This window comes from Phyllobates terribilis, unplaced genomic scaffold (assembly GCF_046119375.1).
Source record: "Phyllobates terribilis strain yellow unplaced genomic scaffold, ASM4611937v1 Scaffold_10__3_contigs__length_209671492, whole genome shotgun sequence".
In the NCBI taxonomy this organism is placed as follows: domain Eukaryota; kingdom Metazoa; phylum Chordata; class Amphibia; order Anura; family Dendrobatidae; genus Phyllobates; species Phyllobates terribilis.
In genome coordinates, this window is record NW_027362770.1 from 209,093,484 (window position 1) to 209,103,011 (window position 9,528).

The window sequence follows — 9,528 nt, forward strand, 5'->3', positions numbered from 1 at the left end:
GTGCGCGCCCAAAGATAGGTGTCGAAAGCCCGGGGGTAGAGGAGGAAGGGGACCGCTCACCTTAAGCCGGCGCGGGCTCCAAAGCCCGGGCCAAGCGAGCGGCGCCACCTCCCCACCCGGGAGCGCTGCACCAGATCGATCGGAGGAAGAGCAGGGGTGCGTGGAGGGACTTGCCCAAGTACGGAGGCTGCAAACCCCTGTCGTCGGGAGATACGTGCCCACGAGTCCTGGAAGCGCGACTCGGGTACAGGCGCCCTTGCACGGTGAGAACCCCCTTCGCCTGCCTCCACACCTCTGTCGTCCTCCCCACTGACATAGGGATCCAGGAAAAGACTGGAAAGCGCGAAGCTCGGCAGTGACGCGGAGACGCCACCCACCACCGCTGCTGTCGCCACCGCCGCGGAGGCCGCTCGTTCGGACACGAGGGGCGGCGCGGGCCTCCGCTGGCTGTGTACGCACATCTGGAAGAAAAGGGCCGCCCTCGGAGATAGTTGTGCTTCCCCGCACAGGGAGCGATTAGGACGACGGGCCCCCACGCCTTGGTGGGTGGGCACCATGCCGATCGCACGTGCGGGTCGTCGGACCGCTGCCTTCGCTTGGGTCGGGTAAAACTCCCCACGGCTCGGCCACCTCCACGGACGGGAGGCGAGGCCGGCGTGCGCGCCCAAAGATAGGTGTCGAAAGCCCGGGGGTAGAGGAGGAAGGGGACCGCTCACCTTAAGCTGGCGCGGGCTCCAAAGCCCGGGCCGAGCGAGCGGCGCCACCTCCCCACCCGGGAGCGCTGCGCCAGATCTATCGGAGGAAGAGCAGGGGTGCGTGGAGGGACTTGCCCAAGTACGGAGGCTGCAAACCCCTGTCGTCGGGAGATACGTGCCCACGAGTCCTGGAAGCGCGACTTGGGTACAGGCGCCCTTGCAGAGGGGGTACTGGATGTGGAACAGCACTGGGGTCAAAGCCACAAAATCATCCGCCCTCATGGAGCCTCTCCTCAGCCTAAAAATCCAAATTTTAGCCTTGAGGCGCCCCCATGTGGAGAACCAGGGCCCGCGGGGGGGGTCTGGCCAGGCTCACTTCAACCCAGGAACACCTCTCTGACTTGGGATAGGCGACCGGCAAAAGTCCCCCCACGCAGCTGCGGAAGCCTGGGTTCAGCCAAGGTGCAGACCTCCAGCCGAACAGGGACTCATAGCCAAAACGCGTACCCGGGCCTACGGAGGTGAAAACCAGCTTAAATGAGTCGAAATGTGTCGGGGCTGAGAGGTACCTCTCTCTCATATATTCTGCCGGTGGTGTGCAAAACTGGGTCTTTGCATGGAGTGTCACCCTATACCCACTTTAGGGACGCATGCCAAAAAGTACCCGATCGCCTGGAACTGTCAGGCGGATTCGGCTCCCTGGAATTTCCTCATTCTGGTTCTTTTTCACTTTTTGTCTCTTTTTCGACATCTAGTGGGCAGGCTGCATTACTGCAACCGGGGACACCTCAAAACACTTGGAACTGGTGAGCGGATTCAATTTACCAACGTTTGGCGGGTCCTGGAAGTCAAAATTCTGACTTCTGAAAACGACTAAGTATGAAGGACTCATCGGGCGAATCGCTCTGGAACTGAAATCGGATGCGCTCACTCACATTTTCCCCTCTGTGGAAGTCTGACACAAGTTGAAAAATTTTCTAAGTCCACAAAATTTTTTTTTCAACTTTTTTTCAATTTTCCCCCCGTGGGATATATATTTTACCCACACATTTGGAGCCCTCCTGGGATGCCCTATAACATAGTATTCCCTCATTTAGAAAAATTTTCACAAAAAAGTGAAATTTTCAAAAAGTCAGAAATTTGCCAAAAAAATGACTAAGTATGAAGGACTCATCGGGTGAATCGCTCTGGAACTGAAATCGGTAGCGCTCACTGACATGTTCCCCTCTCTGGAAGTCTGACACATGTGTGAAAATTTTCTAAGTCCACAAAAATAATTTTTTCAACTTTTTTTCAATTTCCCCCCTGTGGGATATATATTTCACCCATACATTTGGAACACTCCTGGTGTACCCTCACACATATTTCCCCTCTCTATAGAGGAAGACTGGGGAGCCTCAGCCCAAAATTCTGGAACTGTTTCTGGACACCGCAGCACTATTAAGACCTCCACCGACTACCACAAGGCGAATATTAAGCCCTCCACCGACTTCCACGGGGGCGACTATTAAGCCCCCTTCCGAATACATCTACTCGCGGGCGGAGGCTTTTTGGCGTGGTGGGTTCGCGGCCCGGCAGCTCACAATGTGTCCCACATCGGTCATAGCTGTCGCTGCCAAGGAGGCTTGTGATTTGTTTTGCAAAATCTGAGTTTGAGAGCAGCCTATGAAACCAGCAGCCTTATGGCGTGGGGGGGTTGATCAGGCCCCTTTGGCATCCAGGGTTCCCTTAGGAGGGGAGGCAAACTCCTTGGGAGGGACAAAAGCTTGTTTCGAGGGATGGCTTTCAATAGATCGCAGCGAGGGGAGCTGAGAGGCCTGTGCGGGGACCTGTACGGGAAAAGCGGCTCGCTGTGGGGTGCATGGTCCCGAAGCGGCAGGCGTCTGGAAAACACCCCTTGCACGGGGAGGGCGAGGTGACTGGCCTCCGAAGGATGCCACAGCCGCCCCGTCTCACCAACCGCACCCAAGACGACACACAGGGTCGCTCAGGGAGATGGCATGTGGGGGAAGCCTATGCGGCACCACCGTCTGGCTTAGACCTGCCTCCGCCGTGGGGGGTCCTCAACCCACCGGCGGACAGGCATGAGGATTTGGAGAGGGGAACTGGCCGTCAGGTTCCGTCGCGGCTCTGGCACTAACCCAGCGACGCGGAGGTCGCGAGGGTTGTTATCGGCCTGGCCGTGTCGGCGTCACCCTCCAGCGTAGTCCCTCACACCCGTAACCTCAAAAGGATGCCCCCACGCGTGGGTGGGTGGGCACCCCGGCGTTCGCCCGTGCGGGTCATTGGACCGCTGACTTTGCTCGGGTAGGGTCAAACTCCCCACAGCTCAGCCACCTCCACGGATGGGAGGCGAGTCCGGCTTGCACGCCCAAAGACAGGGGTCAAAAGCCCGGGGGTAGAGGAGGAAGGGGACCGCTCACCTTAAGCCGGCGCGGGCTCCAAAGCCCAGGTCGAGCGAGCGGCGCCACCTCCCCACCCAGGAGCACTGTGCCAGATCGATCGGAGGAAGAGCAGGGGTGCATGTAGGGACTGGCCCACGTACGGAGGCTGCAAACCCCTGTCATCGAGAGATATGAGCCCACAAGTCCTGGAAGCGCAACTCGGGTACAGGCGCCCTTGCAGAGGGGGTACTGGATGTGGAACAGCACTGGGGTCGAAGCCACAAAAGCATCCGCCCTCATGGAGCCTCTCCTCAGCCTAAAAATCCAGATTTTAGCCTTGACGGCACCCCCATGTGGAGAACCAGGGCCCGCGGGGGGGGGGTCTGGCCAGGCTCACTTCAACCCAGGAACACCTCTCTGACTTTGGATAGGCAACCAGCAAAAGTCCCCCCACGCAGCTGCGGAAGCCTGGGTTCAGCCAAGGTGCAGACCTCCAGCCGAACAGGGACTCATAGCCAAAACGCGTAGCCGGGCCTACGGAGGTGAAAACCAGCTTAAATGAGTCGAAATGTGTCGGGCCTGAGAGGTACCTCTCTCTCATATATTCTGCCGGTGGTGTGCAAAACTGGGTCTTTGCATGGAGTGTCACCCTATACCCACTTTAGGGACGCATGCCAAAAAGTACCCGATCGCCTGGAACTGTCAGGCGGATTCGGCTCCCTGGAATTTCCTCATTCTGGTTCTTTTTCACTTTTTGTCTCTTTTTCGACATCTAGTGGGCAGGCTGCATTACTGCAACCGGGGACACCTCAAAACACTTGGAACTGGTGAGCGGATTCAATTTACCAACGTTTGGCGGGTCCTGGAAGTCAAAATTCTGACTTCTGAAAACGACTAAGTATGAAGGACTCATCGGGCGAATCGCTCTGGAACTGAAATCGGATGCGCTCACTCACATTTTCCCCTCTGTGGAAGTCTGACACAAGTTGAAAAATTTTCTAAGTCCACAAAATTTTTTTTTCAACTTTTTTTCAATTTTCCCCACGTGGGATATATATTTTACTCACACATTTGGAGCCCTCCTGGGATGCCCTATAACATAGTATTCCCTCATTTAGTGGAAATTTTCACAAAAAAGTGAAATTTTCAAAGAGTCAGAAATTTGCCAAAAAAACGACTAAGTATGAAGTACTCATCGGGAGTCGAAATGTGTCGGGGCTGAGAGGTACCTCTCTCTCATATATTCTTCCGGTGGTCTGCAAAACTGAGTATTTGCATGGAGTGTCACCCTATACCCTCTACAGGGACACTTGCAAAAAAGTGTCCCATCGCTTGGTAGTGTCACCTGGATTCGGCTCACAAGAATTTCCTCATTCTGGCTCTTTTTCACTTTTTGCCTCTTTGGCAACATCTAGTGGGCAACCGGGGACAGTTTTTCAACTTTTTTTCAATTTTACCCCCGTGGGATATATATTTCACCCACACATTTGGAACTCTTCTGGGGTACCCTCACATATATTATTCCCTCATTTACTGGATATTTTCCCAAAAAATTGAAATTTTCAAAAAGTCAGAAATTTGGCTGAAAACGACTAAGTGTGAAGGACTCATCGGGCAAATCGCTCTGGAACTGAAATCGGATGCGCTCACTGACATTTCCTACCTCTCTGGAAGTTTCCTGCACACAGATATTTCCCATAAGCTAACCTCGCAAACCAAATGTCTGAAAATTAGGTTCCTCTCATATAGCGCAATAGAACAAACGTATATGAGATAGGTTAGGTTTTTTCCGTCAACGCTGCTGATGCTTTTCAACCGTGCAGGTGGCTGCCTTATGGGTGCCTCAACCCCTGTGATGCCGTATAGAAGATAAGGAGGAATATATCCAGGTTTGAATATTTCCAGCAGCACTACAGGTGATTTGCACCCGTGCGAGCGACTCATCACCTGTTACGCGAGAGCAGTGATTAGCCGCTAGAGCGGAAACTAATCAGCCGAGCGGCTGATGCAGCCTGGATGGGTGCGGCAGAAATTCAGATCACCTCCGCTGCAGATGCAAGGACTTTAAAGCTCAATTTGACTGCGGGAAACGTGTCGCTATGAAGCGGTAAGTAGAAGTTATTTGTCGCCCACATATAGGAGAATGTAACCGCCACACCAGGCTGCGGAGGACCCCATGTTGCACGGTTGTAAAACCGCAGTGAACGTTTGTGTTGCTTATTTCCCCACATCCACCAACGTACACCGCTGACTTGCCCCGTGTGCCACAGGGTGACGAGATATCTGTCCACACATCTGAGAAGGGTGTGCATGAGGTCCGAAAGCGTCTCGGAGATAAAAAAAAACTTGGCTATCGCCAAAGATCGACTTAGACTTGTCGCGGCTAAGGGCACAGCTATACTATTCAGCGAGCTCAAGCCTCTGCAATCCCTGGAAGATGTGGTAGCATTTGCCGAAAGCCGTGGGTATTTTATAGTAAACAAACCTACATTTCAGTTAGAAAACATACCGCTGACCTCTGTAGGACAGACCCAGGCGCCAACAGACTGTTTGCACCCATGCTACGTGCCCCCTGTGGAGTCATATTCACATATGATGGACGCGCCTGTCCCTGAACAGTCTGCACACAATTTTGAGGGAGCCCCATGCCCCGAGTCGGACACCATTGAGGCCATGGATGGCAGCACACAAAACATTCAGTCTAGGCAATGGAGAAACGAAAGCTCCCTGGCTAGAACGGCCGCCGGCTTGTATATGCGTCACTCAGTGAATAGCCCCATGTAGAAGAGCTTCCGCACATATTTGACAGTAACCCGTGGGGTCCCTAATTGTAACCAGGAGGTATCGAATGTTGCACGGTTTCTTTTCTTTATCAACCCAAGATTTATAACTCTGGAGTACTTAACCAAACCCACAAAAGTGAATGATTTTTTTAAAAAACTCAGCAGCCTCAAACTATCGAACCAGACCTCCCTCAAAATACTGAAGCACATTCGGCGATTCACCATCTATCAGCTGAGGGGCACACAACTGAGCATAGAGAATCCTCAGCTATACAGGGCGTGTGAGGTGTTTATGAACTTTACGGAGGACCTGCGTAAGACCTTGTACAGGGGAGTCTGCCAAGACTCAGTGAGCAAGAGGTACCCAATATTCTGAGAGATTTTTACCAAACATCGGCTGTTGGGTAAAAAAGTGCTATAACTGTATTTCACCCCACAGGTACGATACGCTGATGAAGCCCTCCAAGACACCGAATGACTGCCAGAAAATACTGGACGAAGCAAGACCTACATTTCTAGCGAGCATAGAGAATGTCCAGGACGGGGATCAGAAGAGGACCGAAGGGAAGTTATTCTGTACCTCCAGGCCCTTCTGATTCTAAGACACCTCCAAAGGCCAGGTGTTGTTCGCAATTTGACCGTAAGTAGTGTTAGTCTGCATGGGCAGCGGTCATTGCGGAACCGTCTCAATCATCTCCCTTCTTTTTACACCTTAGGTTTCAGAGTGGAACGGGAGGACCTATCACATGTACCGCGGTGTTCGAAAGACGATTGTCGGTGTAAAAACACACAAATGTGCATCCACTCAAGTAGCATCGTTCATGCTTTCAGAGGAAGAACATTCGGTAAGGTTTCTACAAGCCAGGGGACCCGGGCTACCCGACTCCACATGGGGTTGAAACCCCTCTGTTGTCCCCATGCAAAACTCGTTTGAGGTATACCCTCTGGCTCGAGATTAAGTTTTTTTTTCTTTTTCAGTGGTTCAAAGTCTATGCAGAACATATCAGACCTGTCATTGCTGCTGGCCGAGAAATCGCAAACTTTTTTCTGACGTGTACCGGGAAGGTCGTAATGAACCCATCCGCTGCTCTCCGGCGTTATCATGAAAGGTGGGGGAAGAATATCCAGTGTAAATTATCATATGCAGCTACAGGCACTGATTGTTTTTCCTCCACAGCTACAGCCTTCCACATGTCACCAGCCATTTTGTACGACGTGTATGTGAAACGTGGACTCTCTCACGATATTCCGATTCCGAAAAACACTTATTCGCACGATATCTGGCGCACACAAATGGTATGGCTGAGAAAGTTTACCGGGAGAAAGCACTTGTGGATATGTGTCGTGCCCATGAATTGGTAATAAATTCGGGGCAGGCTGTTGGAGACGACAGCCAGGCTGATGGAGCCGAAAGGCTGGCTGATGGAGACGACAGCCAGGTTGATGGAGACGACAGGCGGGCTGATGGATACGACAGCCAGGCTGATGGAGCCAACAGGCTGGCTGATGGAGACGACAGCCAGGTTGATGGAGACGACAGGCGGGCTGATGGATATGACAGCCAGGTTGATGGAGACGACAGGCTGGCTGATGGAGACGACAGCCAGGTTCATGGAGACGACAGGCGGACTGATGGAGACGACAGTCAGCCACCTGTATTGGCTTCCCCCAGTCATTCAGAGAACCAGCAAGCAGACAATATGGAAATCATGAGGCCGATAGCGAAGCCTATTGAGCGGCTAGGCTTAAACACCTTTCGGCTCATCCCAATTAGGTGCACCAAACCAGTGTAAAACTGAGAAAAATTACAACCAATAATAAAGTCATTCAAATGTTCGTCTGAACTTTTATTCCAACCGTAGAATACACGGCCTACCACGGTCCACGGGCTGGGGCCACTATTAGAAGGACTCGGGCCCCCGAGCGACGCCGAGGTGGTCCGGTCTCCCGTATGCCACATTTCCCGACGCCCGCCGGACGGACAGGGATTCAGCACTGGGCTCTTCCCTCTTCACTCGCCGTTACTGAGGGAATCCTGGTTAGTTTCTTTTCCTCCGCTTATTAATATGCTTAAATTCAGCGGGTCGCCACGTCTGATCTGAGGTCTTTAGTCTGGTCTGCGAGCGTGCCCTTCCACGCCGCCCCAGGCGGCTACCCCCCAACCCCTGGAAGCTCCGGAGGCAGCCCTGTGTCTCCACAGACAGCCTCACAGCATGCTCCGGGTCGGGGCGGAGGGTAACCGGGCGGGTGGGTCTAGCCTTGGGGGGACGTAAGGGAGAGAGAGAGAGGGCGTCGGGGTGCGAAGAGTCGGGCCTCCCTCTGAAAATCCCTTGCGACGGGAACCCAGCCGCGCCACGGAGGCGATCGACGGAGGGGCGACCCTCAGACAGGCATAGCCCCGGGAGAAACCCGGGGCCGCAAGGTGCGTTCGAAGTGTCGATGATCAATGTGTCCTGCAATTCACACTAATTCTCGCAGCTAGCTGCGTTCTTCATCGACGCGCGAGCCAAGTGATCCACCGTTAAGAGTCACGCTTCTGGGTCCGGGCGCTCTGGGGCGCCCAGTTTTTCAGTACGTCGGCCGGCAACAGAGGGGGTGCATAGGGGATTTTTCTTGGCCCTGTTGCCCCGGGTGCTTGGCCTCCGCCGTCCCTCCCTCCGGCGGGGAGGGGAACAACGGAGGGCTCGAGACTTCTCGACCTACCCCCCGGTCCCGCAACCCCGGGGAGAGGGGTATAGGGGCGCACGGGCGAACGGTACCCGGGACGGCCTTTCATGTGGGTTTTTTCCTGGGCGGGGGGAACACGGCAGGATCCCCCCGAGAGTCCAGGCGTCTGTCGGGACGACGGAGCAAGAGGGGCTCCCCACACCCTCCCGTCGTCGTCGTCCGCACGGCGATAACCCTCGCTGGACCGTCGCCACCCCTCCGCGTGCGGGTAGCTCAGGCAGAGCGGAAGTATCCCAGCCGCACAAGAGACCAATAGGAAGGCCCGTGTACCCACTCCCTCTTAGCTTTTTTAAGGGACGTGAGATCGGCCAACCTGGTCTCCTGCAAAAACAAAATGTCGGCATCAAGCTGGCCGAGAAAATGAGAGGCCGTGAACCTAGCCGCATCAGACTTTATGCTGGCAACATTAATGGTCGCCAGCGTCAACGGGGTGAGTGCCACCATCATGAGTGATCAGGTTGGACAGCGACCTTCTTCCCACCCCCCTTACCCTTTACATGTGCTCCATTTTCCTCCTCAGAGGACAATATAGCATGTTTCAGGCACACCGACACATCCATACCTGCTGTTCCAGACACAACTTTAACGGGCACAACTGTTTCAGGCGCACCCTTGCCTTTGTCAGGAGGCCCTGGGTCGACCCCCACCACCAGAGGCCCGATTTCCCCGACCCCCGATGTTGAGGGCCTGGTGCCCCCTTTAGCCCCTACATCCTTGTCCGCAACCCCAGCACCAGACCCCCCTCTTCCCCCCCATCTGAAGACAAGGGAGACTCGCTTAGGGCCTGGTACTAGTTGGAGAGCTCCACCGGAGGAAGGAAGGAAGAGCCTTCCTTTGGCATCTGGCCCCGGGTGGCCTTCTCCTTCAAGTTACCCTTCTTCCTCACCCTTTTCTTCTCCCTCTTCTTTTGCTGTTGCCACTCTTCATTCCCCCCCTCAT

At 54.2% G+C, this 9,528-nt stretch overlaps 1 non-coding gene across 1 annotated transcript; it reads right to left on the bottom strand.

The window, feature by feature from the left end:
* Positions 1–8,238: 8,238 nt before the first annotated feature.
* LOC141164944 (5.8S ribosomal RNA) lies at positions 8,239–8,392 on the bottom strand. Its single transcript, XR_012250990.1, has one exon. It is a non-coding gene; the product is annotated as a 5.8S ribosomal RNA (ribosomal RNA).
* Between the last annotated feature and the right edge of the window lie 1,136 nt (positions 8,393–9,528).